General features: G+C 42.7%; 1 long non-coding RNA gene across 1 annotated transcript in view; it reads left to right on the top strand.

The window, feature by feature from the left end:
* The window catches only part of LOC146866614 (uncharacterized), an 81,543-nt gene extending 61,226 nt beyond the window's left edge, over nt 1-20,317 (top strand). Inside the window, exons 2-3 of the long non-coding RNA XR_014976821.1 lie at nt 14,396-14,456; nt 20,253-20,317. This is a non-coding gene — a long non-coding RNA (uncharacterized LOC146866614). The remainder of the gene's footprint in view (nt 1-14,395; nt 14,457-20,252) is intronic.
* The last annotated feature ends 351 nt before the right edge of the window (nt 20,318-20,668 follow it).

Here is a 20,668-nt window from a genome sequence, read left to right as displayed (position 1 = left end):
GTCGCTGGTCCCCGCACGAAATTACCCAGTTATATAGTTCTGTTTGCTGCTCAAAGATCCTCTATGGAAGCGAGGTCTGGGGCTTTCGTGATATGGGGAACATTAAAAAAGAAGAAGATAAATTCCTAAAAAGGCTTCTGCAGGTCCCTATAAGCGTCTCCTCGTATGTTGCCCATGAAGAACTGGGTATGGACTACCTTATGGATCATGTTGCCTCTAACCCAATTTCCTGTTGGGTAAAAATATGGACTAATCCAGAGGCCACCCTGAGTAGATTAATTATACAGGATTGCATGAAAGGGGATAAGTGGACTAGAATACCATGGCTAAGATATGTAAGGGATGTTCTGACCAGGCTGGGTTATGAAAACTTCTTCAATGAGCCAAGCACGCTGGCCAATAAAGATAAGGGCAGCATAAAGAAAGCCTGCAGGCAGTACTTGGCTAGGACTAGAGAAGTAAAAGAGGGGTCTAAAAGTACAGTAAGATCACACCAGCTCCTCAAAACTCAGCCGGGCATGGAATTTTATTTAGCAAACATGTATAATAGACATGATAGATACTTAATGTCTAGATTTAGATTAGACTTGCTACACCATATTTTGGCCGTCCCAGCAGGTTTTGTGCATGACATAAGCACAAAAGGGTGTTGCGGCTGCGATCTTAGATCTCCGCAAGATACCCTGCATTTTGTTTTATTGTGCCCCTACTATTCTTATCCACGTTCACTGTTTTTAAAAACATTACTTAAACGTGCAAATATTGAACAGGCCAAAGTGGCCCTCCTATTTCTTAAGCTCGCTGCTGATTCTTTCACACTGTTTAGCATGGTACATTTTCTGCGCCTGGCAGTCAAGCTGAGGAAAACTAGGGGAGAGGAGTAATGGGGTCGACGGCACTAAAAATGAGCAGTAACAAAGGAACTAAAATTAAGAAAGAAGTAGAGTATAAGTGTATAGCTCTCCCGCTTAAGGAAGACATGGAATGTCTGCTTTTAAAGTTGCTTGTTTTAACATGAATTATTTATTAATGTATGGAATACTGTGTTTTATAAGGCCCGATTGTATAATATGTATCTTTTATGGCTATTTTTTATAACCGAATAAAGATTATTTGAATTTGAATTTGAGTCCATGTGCTCTCCTAATCAAACAGTAGTCCCAGATAAGAAAAGGTCATCGTAGTACTAATCTTCACATAAAATATTTTGATATTGTGGCATTTTACTATTCTACTTCCACAATTCATAAAATAGGTTTTACTTTGATTGATTGGAAGACCCAAGTCTTGCATATAATCAAAAAAGTTTGAGAGGCGTTTTTGTAGGCCCAATGGAGTTTGTGCCATAAGAACAGCATCATCCGCATAGAGGAGGGCCAGTATGGGTTGATGACCAATTTGTGGAAGATCCTTAGATTTACTAGCCAATTCATTCCCAAGGCTGTTTATATATAGAGAGAATAAAATGGGGCAAGCATGCAGCCCTGTCGCACCTCTCGCTCTATGCGGAAGGACCTAGTGTAGTCCCCCCTGAAACCATAGTGAAATCTAGCCTTGCTACCTGAATATAATCCCCTTAGGAAGTGGATTACAGATATCTCCATCCCTATGTCAATCAAGATTTTCCACAACTTGCGATGGCTAACGCAATCAAATGCAGATGAAAGATCTGCAAAGACAAGGTAAATATTCTCCTTCTTAATCTTAGTATATTTCCTGACTAAGTAATTTAGATTCAATGCCTATTCTATAGTCCCCACTCCAGGGCAAAAACCATATTGTAGATCTGAAAGAAATGTGTTTGTATCTCCATAATCCTGGAGGCTGTTTAATATAACCCTCCTTGTTATCTTCACTAATGAGTCAAGCAGAATTATTACGGTCCCCTTTCTTATAGGTGGAGACTATACCACAGCAGTTGCCTAACACCAAAGTTAATAAGGGACTCCATAATAGTGTGTTATCTTTGAACAAGTCTACCGGGATGCCTTCAGGGCCAGGTGCTTTGCCCCCTTTACTGGCATTAATAGCCCTAATGACTTCATTTAAGCTAAGAGAAAAGTCTTTGCTGCCATGTTGATGGCTGTAACCTGCGATTGTTTTCGCTATAGGACATTGAAAAGAAGGTTAGGAGTAAGAAGGATGCTCGGAGGGTAGTGGTCACTTAATGAGAATTCATGATTAACAAAATGATGAGCTCTATTTGTGAAACTGAAATAAAGTTGAACAGAATCAATAACACTGTGCTGGTCTCTACCATTTAAAGTGGGCTTGAATGAAGCAATTGGAGGAGAAACCTGACTAGCAAATACCAACTCATACTTATACATTCTATATTTGGGATATCACATGGAGAAAGGTGCTTGGAAGTCGTCGCAAGACAGGATCACTGGATCACTGCCTGGATGTCTTAAAGCTGTTGCTGCACTGCCATATATGTGAGTTTGGAACAGAGTGAAAGGATTGTAAAGGGACATCTGTTGGAAATGCATGTTTCCCATTTTGTTGAGATATTGCTTATTCACACTCGAACGCAACATTTCACCAATAGCCACCTTACAAGGTATGAACAAGTTTTTTTGGGAGCGGAAAATGCCACTCTAGTGAGATGTACGAGTTTAAATCCAGCGACATTGATGCGCTTGCCCGGAAACAAGATGAAGCTGATCATGGTTGCTGGATGTGACTACGTTGTGTACTAAGCCTAGGCCCGATATCCTTCATACCCCTGTGCCGGAATCTGATTGATTGTTGTTTGTGGATGGATCATGTTTCCGCGATACAGAAGGAAACCTAAAAGCTGTGTATGCCCAATGCACAGTTGCAGGATAATTGAAGCTTCTTGGTTGCAGGGTGTATACTCTGGACAAGTTGCTGAGTTGGTTGCCCTGTCGCAAGCATGTAATTTATGTGACAAACTGAGAGTTACCATCTTCACTAACAGTCAGTATGGTTTGGCGTCATACATGACTTCGGGCAGTTGTCGTCACAACATGGGTTCATGACATCGTCAGGATCCCCCATTCGAAATGGGGAAAGCATGAGGAACCTTTTGCTGTCATTACAACTGCCTGTCCAAATTGCTGTGGTGAAGTGCATTGCCCATGGGAAGGGCAATGACTATGTCACAGTCAGCAACCGCTTTGCAGGTAAGACTGTGTTCTATTGCACCCTAAATTTTTGCACTTTAAATAGAGAACCCCTTCGAGAGAACTCTGATGTCACTAACTGTAGTCTGTTGATGTCATCTGTAGAAACTTGGGAGAATGTGAAGGCATTGCAAGATGAAGTATCAGATACTGAGAGACAAGGATGGGTAATAGCAGATTGCACACAGAGACAAGAAGATGAGGCATGGGTATACACAGATGGAATACCAGTACTACTGGATAGCTTAATGTCTCCTAAGGCACATCATTACTATGTTCCTGCACATGTTGGAAGGGATGCTATGATGCAGCTCTTTCGACACATTTATTATATTTGTTGTAGGAGTTTAACATAGCGCTTACATGACCCGGGGGGTATCAGAGTGCTTTACAACATCGTACATGTAAAGAAGCATAAACAGTGAAGTACAATGATACACCTAGATTCTGGCAGTTGCACAGTTTGATAATTATGAGAAGAAAATAAAGACAATTTGGGTGGTTACTGACCAGAGGCATAGAGATGACATTTGAGGAGAAATTCTTTTAGCTGTCTCTTGAAGGAGGGGTTAGTTCTAATATGTATAGGGAAAGAGTTCCAGATTTTGAAGGCGTTGCCTGAGAAAGAGCGGGAGAGGGCTTTTTGTTTATTTCTTTTGGTGGGATCAGGTGGAGCGAGTTTGAGCTTTGTAGGTTTCTCAATTCTCTCTGCTTTAGTGAGTTTGGCTGCTAGGTAATCCGGTTTCCTTGTGTGTAGGGCTTTATGGGTGAGACAGGCGGTTTTGAAACAGCAGCATGCTTCAATAGGTAGCCATTTTAGGTCCTGCAATGCAGGGGTGATGTGGTAGTGTTTTTTAGAACCTATGACCATTCTGCCGCGTTTAGGGTGGCTCTCATGGGGGCTATGTATGTTTTAGCTGCCCCAGTTAATGTGGCGTTTCCATAGTCAAGTCTGTGCAGAACTAGAGCTTAAGTTGCAATTTGTAGGTCATTTGGGGTATAAAAGGCTTGATTTTGTTGAGGAGTTTTAGGCTATTGAAGGCTCCTTTGAAGTGGAGCTTATGTGTGAGCTTATGTTTAGTCTTGTGTCTAGAGAGATCCCTGGAGATTTAACAGAGATTGCTGGGGTAAGTTTGTAGTTTAGGGAGTCTAGGTTGTTTATCCATTCTGGGATCTGAAGGGGTTGGTCATGATTGGAGAAGACAAGAATTTCGTCTTTTTCTTGGTTGAGCTTGAGGTGGTTGAAAGATAGCCAATTTTCTACTTTTGAAAGTGTGGAGTTGAGTCAGAGGATGTCTTTAAGGGAGGATATTTTTAGGTAAAGCTGGGTGTCGTCAGCATAGAGATGATAGGAGACATTTGCTTGTTTTAGAGTGGTAGTGAGGGGTTACATGTAGATGTTGAAGAGTGTGGGGGTGAGGAATGAACCTTGAAGGACACCTTGGGTTGTGGGTGAGCTCAGTATCTGTTTAAGTCAAGGTAGTTGTGACTATCATCAGTTATACTCAGTATAGCGTTTTCTGCGCAGCATCCCTCCCTAAAACCAGACTGGTGTGAGTCAAGTAGGTTGTTTGATTCCAGGTGTTGGTTGAGTAGGGAGAGAACACATTTCTCGAGAAACTTAGCTAGGAAAGGAAGGTTGGTAATGGGCCTAAAGTTTTTAATATCGTTCGGGTCTGCATCAGGTTTTTTTTCGTAGAGGTTGATTTGGCCTTGTTTAAGGCAGTTGGGCATCAGTCTGTTGTTTTAGGAACTGTTGATGTTCTTCATCTACAGCAGGGTTAGGGTGAGGCTGAGATTCTTATCTAGGAAAGCAGGTAGTGGGTCTGCATAGTGGTTGAAGGAACTGGAGTTGGCAATCACCCTGGAAATTTACTCTTCTGAGAGAGGTTTGAAGTCCTTTCACCTCTTGGGAGAAGAAGAGGGTCTTGGGTATAGGCTTTTTTTGGTGGTTGATAGGAGAAGGGTCTCGACTTTGGGGATCATGAAGTGAACTCGGGTTGGGTTTAGTTTCATTATTGGCGATGACTTGCTGAATTGGGATTGAGGGTGGTGGTTTAGGGCGAGCTGAATTTTGCTGATTTTGTCATTGAAGAATTTGGCCAGGTTGTCACACTGTAGTTTGGAGGCAGGGGATTTTCCTTGGTGGGCTTGGAGTTCTGTTTATGGATGATGTTGAAAAGTTCTTTGGGGCGTTATTTTGCTTAGTCTAGTGCACTCCGGAAGAAGGTGGCTTTCTTCTTGATGATGTGTTTTTTGTAATTCCTGCATTCTCTTCTGATCTGGAAGAGGTTAGTTGTGGATGTGTTTGCTCTCCAGAGTCTTTCAGCGGCTCGTTCTTGTCTTCATTCGGAGTTGAGGTCTTTGTTGAACCAAACTCTTGATGGGATGTCTCTGATCCTTTTGCATTTCATGGGAGCTAGTTGGTCAAGTGCCGTTTTCATTGTCGTATCGTACAATACAGTGAGCTCGTCCGTGTTTGTCTTGTTAGTGGAGGGCGGGAGAAGTGATGTTATTGTTTCTTCGAGGTCAGAGAGGGGAATGGGATTGAGGTTTCTACTCCATTGATAGGAAATCTGAACTTTGACTGGTGGCACTGCACTTTGCTTGGTGTTAAATAGAATGATGTGTTGGTCTGACCAGTCGATTGGGAGAATGTTATTGATGCTTATTATTTCGTTTTTGGCTATGTTGTGGGTTTGTCCCTTGCAGTGTTAGGTGAGCTCATTGGTGAGAAGGAGTTTATTTAGTGACTATTTTAAAGTGTCCTTTTTGTTATTCCAGTGGAGGTTGAAGTCACCTAGGAAGATATTGTCGGAGTTGGATAGGGAACAATGTGAAAGTTGGTCAGATATTTGTTCTCCAAATGCAAGAGTATTTCCTGGAGGGTGGTAGAAGAGATGGCATTTAGTTACTTTGCTGTCTTGTTGTGTTAGGTTGGTGTTGAGGTATTCGAATGTAGAGAAGAAGTGATATTTGGTTTCAGCTATTTTGATGTTCTTCTCATGAATGATCGTAATGCTGCTTCCGCGCTGGTCTATTCTGTCCTTTTTAGTGATGGAAAAACCAGGGGGGACTAGTGGGTCAAGGATCGGATAGGATGTTTCATTGAACCAGGTTTCGGTGATGAACGTCATAATTCAGTATGACATTAGCCAGCTCTGTTGCGTGCTTTACTGCAGATCTGCAGTTCACAAGTGCACCGTTGACCTTGCAGCTGATGGAATGGTTTTGGGAGGAGGGGGAAGCCTGAGGTATGACTGTGCGTTCAGAGAGAAGTTGTGTAGTCCTAAATTAGTTGTAGGCTCTGCCAATTCTGGTAATTACCTGTATGTTGGAGGGGGGGTGTGTTTGGGTTGTTCTGGGGTCATAGGTTTTAGCAAGATTCATTGCCTCTCTCAAGTACATCTCAGGTTTCTCTCTTTTCGGTCTGTGATATTGGGTGTTGAGAGGGATGGAGCACCAGCTGTTCATTTGGGAATTGGCCGCACTGATGTTTATGAGGGAGGGGAGTTGTGAGTGTTGAACGGGGAAAATGGGGGGCTTTGGTGTTGAGAAGGATTTTGTTTATGCCCTGAGTGATTATATTGATTTCGCTATGGAGATGGGATAGTCTTTCAGTTATAGATATGATGTGCATATGGTTCATTGGTAAGAGAGCCTTGTGTTGTTTTTCCATATGTGTAAGGCGTTCGGTTAGTTCTACCATTGACTGTTAAGAGTAGGGGGAGGGAAGGAGTTGGGCGGGTGATTAGATTGAAAGGTGCTAGTTGGGGCAGGAGGGTTGGGGTGGTAGGATTATGGGAAGTGGAGACATTCGTGTCTTCGGGTGGACGGAGATGGCGGAGATTGGGGAGAGTGCTTCTCAAGTGTACTGGTGTTTTTTTTGTCCGAGGATTGGGCGATGGTTAGGCAAATGTTGGGATTTTCACGGGTATGGAGAGTAGGGTAAGTGTATTGAGTGGGGTGTGGGGGTGAAATAGGAAGCACTGTCTTGCAGTTCGAGGTGGGGTCGAGGGGGATGGGGTGGGGAGAAGAGGGATATTGCGTAGAGGTGGACTGTAGGTCTAAGGAGTACAAGCGTTTATGGCAGGTTTCAAGAGAGTTATTTCTTGGGTCAGGTTCTGGGCACTGGGTTCGGAAGTGGTTGGATAGTTGGAAGGGCTAGAGGGGAAGGCTACTTTAAATTGGCGAAGGTTGAAGTCATTGGCTTGGGTCATGACTTTGCTATTTCTGTATACTGTTATGGTGGGGTTGATTTTGAAGGCAGATGACTTGGAGATTAGCAATATTTGGCCATAAGGGATGTTGGTGGCTTTAGTGACTCAAAGGTGGTTTGCTAGGTTATTTCTCCATTTGGCCTAGTGGGTGGTGTAAAAAATGAGATCCATTTTAGTCTTACCTTTAGGAGAGTTATGGTAGAGGTCAGCTATGAGTGTTTCAGGGTGTTGCTTGTGTAGTCTGTGCTTAAAGTTTTAGGTGGCGTTGGCTGAAAGATTGGGAGGGTATGTGATGGAGAAGGAGTGAGAGCCAAAGGTTGTTGAGATGTAAAAGGGTGGGGGTTTCGGGGGTAGTCTGGAGGCGCTTTCTTGTGTTTGTTGAAATTGAATATTACCTCTATGACCATAAATTCACCAATTATTTCCAAACATAGGTGAAAGCTCTTTCCTACGTTGCTGTTCAACTAATGAACTATATTTCTCGTGTCCACTCAATTTCATGGGTCGACAAGCAAATCAAAGCATAAACAATTCAAAAGATAGTCAATATTCAATTTAAGCTATTCATTGATGAGAGTTTAATTCCAAATTATTTCATATTTCTTTGTTTTTTCGTTTTTATATCTAGATTAGAATACATACATTTTTCTTTCTAACAATACTTTACAAATTCATACAAAATTCTAGTGCAATGATTGTTCTATATACAGTACATAAAGCAAATTGTAGAAAACATAACATTTATACTTGAACAATGTAATGAAACCTGCGGGTCCTACTGCATTGTAGTCATATATCGGGATGTTAGGCTCTACGGGCCCGATTCACAGAACTAACTTAAGACAAAATCCTAAACTTACTACCATTTTGGTATTCACAGAAGGCACTTACTCATTTTGGTATTCACAGAAGGCACTTACTCATTTCGGTATTCACAGAAGTTAGGAGTCCTAACTTTAGGACTCCTAAATGCCTTCTGTGAATACCGAAAGTCTTAAAATTAGGATTTTTCGCAGTTTAGTAGTAGTATAGTTAGGACTCCTACCTAACTTTACGACTCCTAAATGCCTTCTGTGAATACCGAAAGTCTTAAAATTAGGATTTTTCTCAATTTAGTAGTCCTAAATTTAGACTTAGGACTACTAAATTGAGAAAAATCCTAATTTTAAGACTTTCGGTATTCACAGAAGGCATTTAGGAGTCCTAAAGTTAGGAGTCCTAACTATACTACTACTAAACTGAGAAAAATCCTAATTTTAAGGCTTTCGGTAGTCACAGAAGGCATTTAGGAGTCCTAAAGTTAGGAGTCCTAAACTTAGGACTACTAAATTGAGAAAAATCCTAATTTTAAGAATTTCGATATTCACAGAAGGCATTTAGGAGTCCTAAAGTTAGGAGTCCTAACTATACTACTACTAAACTGAGAAAAATCCTAATTTTAAGACTTTCGGTATTCACAGAAGGCATTTAGGAGTCCTAAAGTTAGGACTCCTAACTTCTGTGAATACCGAAATGAGTAAGTGCCTTCTGTGAATACCAAAATGAGTAAGTGCCTTCTGTGAATACCAAAATGGTAGTAAGTTTAGGATTTTGTCTTAAGTTAGTTCTGTGAATCGGGCCCATTGTCATTTACAATGCCAATAGCTCAACCTTGTGTAAATGCGAGACCTATTGCATTGCAAATACTTGTTTAGCTTCTTAACAAAAAAATATATTTTGAGAAAGAGTTTACAAAAAATGGCTTCTATATGTACAGATATATGTAATAGAAGTAATTGTATGCATTGTCAGATTAATGCGGTAGCACAGTGGGTAAATGTAATAATTATAGCTACAGCATGTATGCTTTTTTGAGCAGCGGTATCAAAGCCATATAATATGTGTGTATAGAAATGGTTTATTTTCTTAGATATGGTATGATAGAGAATAGAAGACTAAATGGGTGTAAGAAGGGTGCAACTGTTATGTAAAGACATGTGGTATATTAACGTGTTTGAAAATACGGTATGTAATGGTGAAGGTTTTTTTTTTTTAGATGTGGTAGGGGTTTAAAAGCATGCTGGGAAAAGTTTTTTTAAGTATAATTGCAAATCTATTGGAGTGTATTACGAAGAGGTAATCTGATGTCTCCCCCTCATGAGATATCCAGTTGCAGTCTGTCAACTATCCCTCCCTTGTCTTGCGATCAGGTTGGGACTCTATTGGGCTCCATAAAATCGGGAGCCGCATCAGACCCCTGTCCGCCTTATATTTTACTCCAGGCCGCTGACAAGATAATACCTATTCTCACGGCTCTGATCAACCAAGTACTAGCCGCTGGACACTATCCAAGCAGGTGGAAAACGGCGAGTGTAAAACCCCTTTTAAAAAAACTCCTCACTTGACCCTGCGGAATTTTCCAGTTACCGTCCTATTTCTGGCCTTCCTCTAGTGGCTAAAATCGCCGAGAAGGCCATAAATCAGAGTCTGATGGAATATCTTGATAGGAATGATATACTGGATAGGTCCCAACACGGCTTCCGACCTAGACATTCCACGGAATCGGCTCTTATTACCACAGCCGAGGGGATTAGGGATGCAGTGGACGGAGGGGGGCGAGCGGTGCTTGTCCTCCTGGACCTGTCCGCTGCATTCGATACCGTTAACCATGAGGTACTGCTCCAGCATCTGAAGGGAGTTGGGATTGTGGATCGTGTGTGGGCACTATTGGCGTCCTTCCTAGATAATCGTACACAAAGCCTACAATGGTCCGGGTTACGTTCGACCAATTTTTCTCTCCCGTGTGGAGTTCGCAAGGGTCAGCGCTGTCCCCGACCCTTTTTAATATTTATGTTCGACCTCTGGCGAGTTTAGTACGACGGCATGGTTTCACGCTGGTCTCCTATGGGGATGATTCGCAGTTAGTAATATCAACTGTGGATCACCCCGACCAAACAGCGGCCAAGTTTCATGCCTGCCTGATTGACGTGATGGACTGGATGCGCCTGAGCTTTTTAAAAATTAACACCGAGAAGACGGAAGTGATGGAGTTTGGAAAGGGTCCTTCTATCTGGAACTCCCTTTGGTGGCCAGCGGCGGCTGGGCAATGCCCCCTCCCGGTCACGAAGGTAAGGAATCTGGGTGTGATTTTGGACGATAAACTGGATATGTCTGCCCAGATCAATAGTTTACCGTCATCGAGTTTTTATCTCCTAAAAGCTCTCCGGAAAATTCTCCCTTACATTCCTCAGGCGCTCCAGAAAACTGTGATGGCCGCTTTGTTTATGCCCAGACTGGATTACTGCAACGCCATGTTTTGGGGGATGGACAAGTTTCAGGTGGGAAAAATTCAGTCCCTACAGAATGCTTCAGTTCGTGTTATCTTGAACCTACCTAGGGGCTGCCCTGCCTCTGAAGGAAGGAAATCCCTGCATTGGCTTCCGGTCCAGCAGAGGATTGAGTTTAAGGCTCTCTGTTTGGTTCACCGGGCCCGTTTTGGGGGTGGCGCCAATGATGGAAGAGAGAGATTTAAACCCTATCTCCCGCCCCGTGCCTTGCGGTCTGCTAATCAAGGCCTAATCTGTACTTTGAGATTCAAATTGGCTAGATGGGGTGGTCGCTCTTTTGGCAGGCGTGCAGCAAGATTGTGGAACCTCCAGCCCTTGGAGTTACGACTTCAACCCGATCATGCCCTTTTTAGGAAAATGCTAAAACATCACGGGCCCGATTCACAGAATTAACTTAAGACAAAATCCTAAAGTTACTACTTTTGGTATTCACAGAATGCACTTACTACTTTTGGTATTCACAGAATGCACTTACTACTTTTGGTATTCACAGAATGGATTTACGACTACTAACTTTACGTCCGCACTCGGGCCGGAAATTCTGGCCCGGAGGCGGAGCTTCCGGCCCGGAGGCGGGGCTTGGCCATGGCCAAAATCTCCACCACCGGGCCAGAAGCTCCGCCTCCGGGCCGGAAGCTCCGCCTCCGGGCCGGAAGCCCCGCCTCCGGGCTGGAAGCTCCGCCTCCGGGCCGGAAATTCCGGCCCGAGTGCGGACGTAAAGTTAGTAATCGTAAATCCATTCTGTGAATACCAAAAGTAGTAAGTGCATTCTGTGAATACCAAAAGTAGTAAGTGTATTCTGTGAATACCAAAAGTAGTAACTTTAGGATTTTGTCTTAAGTTAATTCTGTGAATCGGGCCCCACGCCTTTTATTTATGTTTTGGTTTTTAAAGCATAAAATAAAAGGCATTGTCATTTACAATGTCAATAGCTTAAACTCATGTAAATGCGAGACCTATTGCATTGCAGATGCTTGTTTTTTTTAGCTTTTAGAAAAATGGACAAGAGGGACCCAGTCACAGGACACCATTTTCGCTACTTATGTAAGTTAATAAGTGAAAAGTGGTGCTATTGCAAGTTATGAGCCCACATTTTGAACATATAGTAATGACCCTTCTTTTATTGTTTGTTCACGGTTTTCAAACCCTTTTTTAGTTGGTTTCGAAATGCATCTGCAGCTTTAACTAGGGAGGGTGTTTACAGAAAGAGGAAATTATAGGCATACAGGGAATAGTTTATGCAAATAAGTCAATGTTGATATCCCTTTTTAAAGCCTTAAATTAATTTAAAGGTTTGGTTGCCACACCTAGGGTAATATCTGTCAGAATCAGGGGCTTGTTTATGTAACTTTCAATATACTTGTAATATACGATCAAGTAAAATTAGCCCTTAATCTAATTTTCCAGCCCTGTAGAAGTCTTAGGGTGACACACCCATTGACAAAACAAGTGTTGGTTGACGGAAGGATTCGTTCTCAAATAAAGAATAGATTGAAGATTATAAACATGATGGGATGGTAAATATATATATATATATATATATGTGTGTGTATATGTATGCGTATATATATGTGTATATATATATAGTGTGTGTGTGTGTGTGACCAAGGTCTGTGTGGGCGCCGAAACCCATTGACGTAATGCCTTTTGGCTGCATTGTGGATTAAAATATTGCAAACCTGCACCGCAGTGCAGTGGATTCCTTGGGAAGTGGAGGAATCCATATAACTTTATTTAAAATGGTGTACGGCGAAGCGCTGTCACTGTGCACCACCAGCGTTCTGGTCAGCCCAGGATCAACTCTCCGACAACAGAGGGATATATATCATTGCGTGTGCTAAGAGACTTGCTGTAAGCCTGGCACAGGTTGGTAGTTTATGCTGGTGGCTCCTGGGCTGACCCCTGAGCCACCCCGTCATTTGTGCTCATCAGTGCTTCTGTGCCCTGTTTCGCCACGGGATGGAACACTGCTGCTCTCCGCCATCCTCCCCTTTCCTCGAGTGCTCACAGCCAAGCAAAAGGAGGTAGAGTGGGCAGCAAGCAGCCCTCTGGTCCTGGGCAAGGAGAACCCTTTGCAGCCTCTTTGGTTTGCGGTGCATTGAGAATAGTGTGTGGGCAGGCATTAGGCTGCGGTTTCCTTGACGGTGGTGTGGAAGCGGTTGGCATGCATGCTATTTATTTTTATTTATTTAATGAGTTTTTATATAGCGCAGACTTTACCCGAAGGTGTCAGAGCGCTTCACAATAGGAACAGTAATGATACATTAGGAGACAAATTACAAGTGAGCATGTTACACAATCAAACGTTACGTTACATGAGGCAATAGTGACAATTGTGCAAGTATCAAGAGCAAACAAAATACAAGAGGTAGCAAACGATACGTAACAAAAGGAAAAAGTGACGTGTGCAGGTTACAAGAGCATACAGAGTACACATAGGTAAAAAAAATGCAATAAATGGCAGACACTCAAAACACTAAAACAAAAGTTACGTTACATGAGGCAGTGGTGGCCGTTGTGCGTGTATCAAAAGCAAACAAAATACAAGAGGTAGCAAACGATACATTACAAAAGGAAGGGTGACGTGTGCATGTTACAAAACAGTACAAAGTACAAGTAGAGGTCTAATACTGCACTAAGTGGCAGACACTCAAAACACAAAAACACACTGGGAAGGCACTTCTATAGGCATGGAGAACAGAAATTCCTATAATGGAAGGACTTCCTTCAGAAAATAGAGGGCGTGAATTACATTTTGAAGTGTCTTTGAAGAAGGAGAGCTTTTGTCAGGGCTCACCTTCAGCTTCTCGCTGGTTACTGTAGGCTTGCACAGGAACAGAAGTTGCTTGCTTCCCAACTCCCACTACCAACCACTCAGCCCCAAAGGAATACTTGGCGCTAACTGATCAGTGAGGGGGAAGGGGGAAAGTGGATAAAATAATAAACAATAAGAAGAGACTGGTTCTGGACCTTCTGATTTTTTCTATCCGGAAACCTTCTTCCGCCTTTGATCTGGCTAGCTGAAGTCTCCCTAGAAAAAACTAAGCACACAACAATTATATGTTTTCCCTCCTCTACTCTATCCTACTTCATACTTCTACATTTTCCTTTGATATGCTACCTACCCAAGATCCTAAACTCTGTGCCCCTCTCCTTGGCTCTATGCTGCTTTCTTCTCTCCCTGGTTAGAGTTGGTCTTCATAATCTGTAAAACATTTTATTGGTTATTACCTATTTATTCCTTGTTTCTTATTGTGTCCCCCTCCTACTCTTTAACCTACCAGGTGTGGATTAATTGGGTTTTTCTCTTTTACACGTCGTTGCTTCTTTCTTATAGTTTTATCTATTGTCTTTTTAGATTGTTTCTTTCTTGTCTCTTTATTTTTCTTGGTTCGGCTTCTCTCCACAGGAATTCTCAGTGCAAGTTCTATTCTGGATTTTTCTCCTCAGGTATTATTTTTTATCCTTCTTTTTAACTGTCTTTAATGTCTTATTGATGTTGTATCTCTTAGAACTTCACACAACCCAAAAACATTAATCTTCTCTTAATTTCTTTACTGGTTCCTGAACCTTTAAATCTGCTGTCAATGGTAAGAAACTACCTTAACGACATTGTATTCTTACAATTACTTAACATCTCTTATTACTCTTGAAATTCTCTCAGTAATTCACTTAGCTTTCTTCCTCTTCCTTTTTTCAGGTTTAGCTGCTTCTCCGCTTGACTCGAAGGCGAAGAACAACGAAGCTCTGTCAGGGTGTCGGTAAGTATTTCTGCTCGGAAATTCCGAATGTCTTCTTTCTCTCACCTCGGATATCTATAGTGGTTCTATGACTAGAGCAGCAAGGTCGCTTGATAAACTCTCTTAAACTCGAGCACTAAGGGTAATAACGCTTTAAACTACGGACGCTCCAAAAATCTGTCTTCTCTGTGGAAACGCTTCAGTGAAGTGCGCAATGCTTCAGGTGTGCGCGCGTCACGTCAGCTCGCTCCAGAATTTTGTAATCAACTAGACCGCAGACCCCAGCACCTTAGCGGCCATCTTGGAGTTGAGGACATGCCAACAACTCGACCACTGATGCCTGGTTTTTAACCCTGAATGATCACTAGTGTGTAACCAATTGCGAGCCTTTTTGGGACTGGAGCTAGGGATCCTGACAGTACCCCCCACCAAAGATGGTCCTCCCACCCTGGGTTTGGTTGGATAGCGTTGATAAAAAAGTCTTATTAGTCTAGGAGCATGTACATCTGAATCTAATTCCCAAGATCGCTCCTCTGGACCATAGCCTTTCCAATCAACCAGATAATACAGTCTTCCTCTGACTAGTTTTGAGTCTAAAATTTCTTTTACCTCAAACTCCACTCCTGTATCTAACTGAATTGGGTGCGGAATCGGCTCTTTTCTCAAATTTGGAACTACCTTCTTCAATAGGGAAACATGAAACACTGGGTGAATTTTTAATTTGGAGGGCAAAGTCAACTTATAGGTCACCGGATTAATCTGCTCTGCAATGGGGTAAGGACCAATAAATCGGGGCTGAAATTTTCGGTTCCCTTTTAGTCTTAGATTTTTGGTATTCAACCAGACTTCGTCTCCAATTTCTAAAGGAGGAGGTTTCTTTCTTTTCTTGTCTGCGTACTTCTTATACTTTTCCTTAGCCTGTTCTAGGTTGTTTGATGCTAATTCATGTACGGAATTTAAATGAACTACCAAGTCCTTGACTGCTGGGACTGAGAGCTCAACATCTTGTACTGCGGAATTGGGATGTCTTCCGTAATTTAAATAGAACGGTGAATACCCAGTGGACACATTCTTCGCGTTGTTGTGAGCAAATTCTGCTGTCCACAAGTAGTCAGGCCATTCTCCATCCTGTTTCAAGGAAAACAATCGTAAATATTGCTCCAATTCCTGGTTCACTCGTTCCGTCTGCCCATCCGTCTCCGGATGGAAACTGGTGGAAAAGCGAGTTTCTACTCCTAGCCCTTTCATAAAAGCCCTCCAGAAATGTGAGACAAATTGAGTGCCCCGGTCTGATATTATGACCTTGGGTATTCCATGCAACCTTACAACCTGTGTGTTAAAATGACTTGCTAACTGTTTCGCTGTAGGAATTCCCTTTAAGGCCAAGAAATGTGTCATTTTCGTGTATGCATCTACTACTACCAAAATTGTGTTTATTCCATGGCATGATGGTAAATCTGTAATTAAATCTAAGGTGATTGTGTGCCAAGGATGAGGAGGGATGGGCAGAGGTTGCAACAGCCCCTGGGGAGCGTGCCGTTCTGATTTTCCCTGAGCGCATATCTCACAGGTTTTCACATATTGTTCTATATCCTTATTCATCTGTGGCCACCAATATTTTCTTTTGATTAGATCTGCCGTCTTGAACTCTCCCTTGTGCCCTGCCAACAGATGATCATGACATTCCTGTAAGGCTTGGTTCTGCAATGCTATAGTTGGCAAATACAAAGCACCTTCTTTGTAAGGTAATTCATCTCGAACTTCTCTTCCATGCTCTTGCTGCGCCCAAGTCAGCATTTCTTCGGGGGTCAAAGCTTGGATCACCCTCTCCTTGAAGTTCAGTATGTCTGTGGCGCCAATAATTTTAGTATCTGGTATGATCGCTTGAGCACTAAGTGGGTTCTTTTCTTCTCCAGTTCCCATCCTGGACAAGGCGTCCGCCTTCCCATTTTGCGTACCAGGCCGATAAGTTATCACAAAGTCATAATCGGCAAAATAAAGTGACCAACGAAGTTGGCGAGGTGTCAAAGTTCTGGCAGACTTCAGGAATTTCAAATTGCGATGGTCCGTGTAAACTGTTACTACATGGTGAGCTCCCATTAGGTAGTGTCTCCACTCCTTGAAAGCGTCTTTTATAGCCAACAACTCTTATAGTTAATTTCGGCTGGCGTCAACTTCCTAGATCGATAGGCCACCGGGTGTAATTGGCCAGTTTTTTTATTCCTTTGAGAAAGCACTCCACCAACCGCAAAGTCAGAGGCATCTGTCTCTACATAAAAGGGCTCCATCGGATCGGCATGTAGGAGGATGGGCGCAGTGGTGAACTCACTCTTTAATTCCTTAAAGGCTTGCTCTGCTTCTTCTGACCACTCGAATCGTATCCCCTTCTTCAGTAATCACGTCAGAGGTAGGATTCGTCGAGAAAATTCTCCAATAAACCTCCGATAGAAGTTTGCAAATCCAATAAACGCTTGGACTTCTTTGACACTGGTGGGTGACTTCCATTCAAGTACAGCCTGAATCTTCCGTCTGTCCATATGGATTCCTGTTGGCGAGATCACAAAGCCCAGAAATTCCACCTGCGAAACTCCAAAGGCACATTTTTCCAACTTGACAAATAATCTGTTCTTTCGCAGTTTCTGTAGGACTCCTCGAACTTGTGTTTGATGCTCCTGCGTATCTACTGAGTAGATCAGTATGTCATCAATATACACGATTGCGCATTGATCAATGAATTCACTGAGTACATCATTTATAAAGTGCTGGAACGCTGCGGGAGCATTACACAAACCATAGGGCATCACCTGGTACTCAAATAGCCCCAAACGTGTCCTGAAAGCCGTCTTCCACTCATCACCCTCTCTAATTCGAATAAGGTGGTAAGCTCCCCTTAAATCCAGCTTCGTAAATATCCGCGCTCCTTTAATCTGGTCCAATAAGACGGAGATAAGTGGAAGAGGATACCTGTTCTTTTTTGTTATGCGATTGATGGCTCTATAATCGATACACGTCCTCAGCTCGCCCTGCTCTTTTTTAGGCACGAAAAACAGTGGTGAAGATACTGGGGATTGGGAAGGACGTATAAATCCATTTGCTAGGTACTTGTCGATATACTCTCTCAGGTGATGATTCTCTTGTTCCGTTAATGCGTACACCCGACTGCAAGGCAAGTTTGCCCCTGGCTCTAGGTCTATCTTGCAGTCGTAGACACGATGAGGCGGCAGTTGTTCGGCTTCCTGTTCGTTGAAAACATCTTCGAAATCTTGATATTCCGGTGGTATTGATTGCGTATTGATTACGCACACTGAGACTTCGGCTGAACATAAGGCGTGAGCCAGGTTCTGTTTACTCGTCTCCTTTAAAGTTCCAAAACAGTGTTCTTTACAATACGCTGAATTCATTTCAATTGTCCTGTCATTCCAATTTATAGAGGGATTATGCTCTGTGAGCCATGGAAGCCCCAATATGAGTTGAAACTGAGGGGCATCGATTAGATTAAAGTGTATTGCTTCTCTATGCCCATTTTCTTGAATCAACTCTACCAATTCAGTATGACTGATTATAGGCCCTGAGGATAGATTGGTACCATCAATTGCTCTAACTGGTTCACCTTTTGCCTTGGCGATTGCTTGCAGTCCAATCTTAGCCGCGAACTTCAGCTCGCAGAAATTGCCTGTGGCTCCTGAGTCCACCATAACCGCTACTCCTTGCATTATTTCTTGACGGAATCATATTGTCATGGATAAAATCAAATGCGGTGATGACAACTGTAATGTATTCGCCAACCGATGTTCCTGGGGAGTTGATTTCTGATTCGCATCCACCTGCACAACTCCTTCTACAGGTGGTGCTGCGAGTTTTCCTTCGGCTTAAATGACCCCTTTGGCTTCTTTGGACAATTTCGCACAAAATGCCCACTAGATCCACAGTACATACATAAGTTGCTGACTCGCCTTTTCTCTTTCTCTTCTTTAGTAAGCGGCCCCCGAATAGTTCCTATTTGCATAGGTTCTGATCCTGAGAAACCTTCTGTGCTCTTTCCAACTTCAGTCTTTGCTCTGTCGAAACGTGGAACCGTACTTCGATACTCTCGTCTTCTCTCTCCTCTTCGCTCCCCTTGCCTGAAATCCAACTCTAGAACCAGATCTATAAGGGCGGAGATTTCAGTTGGACGGTTGGGTATCTGAGCCAAACCATCTTTTAGTTCATCCCGCAGGCCTCGATAGAAAACTGCAGTCCGCTTGCTTTCCGGCCAGTCCGTTTCCATTACAAGCTTGTTGAACTGAGCTAGGTAAGCCACTAAGTCTCTATTTCCCTGCTTCAGCTCCAATAGTTCATTATCTACCGCTTGAGAGATCCGCCTTCGGTCAAAGATTCTCAGGAATTCTTTTTTGAACTCGTCAAAATTCTGCAACAATGGATCATCTCGTGAGACTATTGGCATCGACCATGCCGCAGCATCACCACTCAAGTATGACAAAATGAAGGCCACCTTAGATTGCGCATCAGGAAAGATAGAAGGGTGACACATGAAATGAAGTGAGCATTGTGTAATAAACACCTGCGCCTTTTGTGGGTCCCCACTGAATCTCTCGGGTGCTGCCAAAGGTATTGCTGGTGACAAGGAATGTTTTACCTGTGTTGTTAGCTTATTTGTGTCTCCCATAGATGTGGTTGGACCCTCCCTTCCAGCAGTGTATGGTTGCCTAACTCTCTGTGCTAGTTCTGCCGTCTCTTTCCTTGAATTTATGACCTCCTGCCTTAGACTTTGATTCTCTTCTTTAACCGCTACCAATTCCTTTTGTATCGCCTCTAGGACCGACCCTAAGGTCTGTAAATTTATTCCTTCAACCATTTCTTTTCTGTTCGGGTGCAAGATTTAGGACGTGGGCACTTCACTCTGTCAGGGCTCACCTTCAGCTTTTCGCTGGTTACTGTAGTCTTGCACAGGAACAGAAGTTGCTTGCTTCCCAACTCCCACTACCAACCACTCAGCCCCAAAGGAATACTTGGCGCTAACTGATCAGTGAGGGGGAAGGGGGAAAGTTGATAAAATAATAAACAATAAGAAGAGACTGGTTCTGGGCCTTCTGATTTTTTCTATCCGGAAACCTTCTTCCGCCTTTGATCTGGCTAGCTGAAGTCTCCCTAGAAAAAACTAAGCACACAACAATTATATGTTTTCCCTCCTCTACTCTATCCTACTTCATACTTCTACATTTTCCTTTGATATGCTACCTACCCAAGATCCTAAACTCTGTGCCCCTCTCCTTGGCTCTATGCTGCTTTCTTCTCTCCCTGGTTAGAGTTGGTCTTCATAATCTGTAAAACATTTTATTGGTTATTACCTATTTATTCCTTGTTTCTTATTGTGTCCCCCTCCTACTCTTTAACCTACCAGGTGTGAATTAATTGGGTTTTTCTCTTTTACACGTCGTTGCTTCTTTCTTATAGTTTTATCTATTGTCTTTTTAGATTGTTTCTTTCTTGTCTCTTTATTTTTCTTGGTTCGGCTTCTCTCCACAGGAATTCTCAGTGCAAGTTCTATTCTGGATTTTTCTCCTCAGGTATTATTTTTTATCCTTCTTTTTAACTGTCTTTAATGTCTTATTGATGTTGTATCTCTTAGAACTTCACACAACCAAAAAACATTAATCTTCTCTTAATTTCTTTACTGGTTCCTGAACCTTTAAATCTGCTGTCAATGGTAAGAAACTACCTTAACGACATTGTATTCTTACAATTACTTAACATCTCTTATTACTCTTGAAATTCTCTCAGTAATTCACTTAGCTTTCTTCCTCTTCCTTTTTTCAGGTTTAGCTGCTTCTCCGCTTGACTCGAAGGCGAAGAACAACGAAGCTCTGTCAGGGTGTCGGTAAGTATTTCTGCTCGGAAATTCTGAATGTCTTCTTTCTCTCACCTCTGATATCTATAGTGGTTCTATGACTAGAGCAGCAAGGTCGCTTGATAAACTCTCTTAAACTCGAGCACTAAGGGTAATAACGCTTTAAACTACGGACGCTCCAAAAATCTGTCTTCTCTGTGGAAACGCTTCAGTGAAGTGCGCAATGCTTCAGGTGTGCGCGCGTCACGTCAGCTCGCTCCAGAATTTTGTAATCAACTAGACCGCAGACCCCAGCACCTTAGCGGCCATCTTGGAGTTGCGGACATGCCAACAACTCGACCACTGATGCCTGATTTTCAACCCTGAATGATCACTAGTGTGTAAC

This window comes from Triturus cristatus, chromosome 2_1, assembly GCF_964204655.1.
Source record: "Triturus cristatus chromosome 2_1, aTriCri1.1, whole genome shotgun sequence".
In the NCBI taxonomy this organism is placed as follows: domain Eukaryota; kingdom Metazoa; phylum Chordata; class Amphibia; order Caudata; family Salamandridae; genus Triturus; species Triturus cristatus.
The sequence above is the reverse complement of the archived record's forward strand: the minus strand, read 5'-3'. Positions and strand labels throughout refer to the sequence as shown.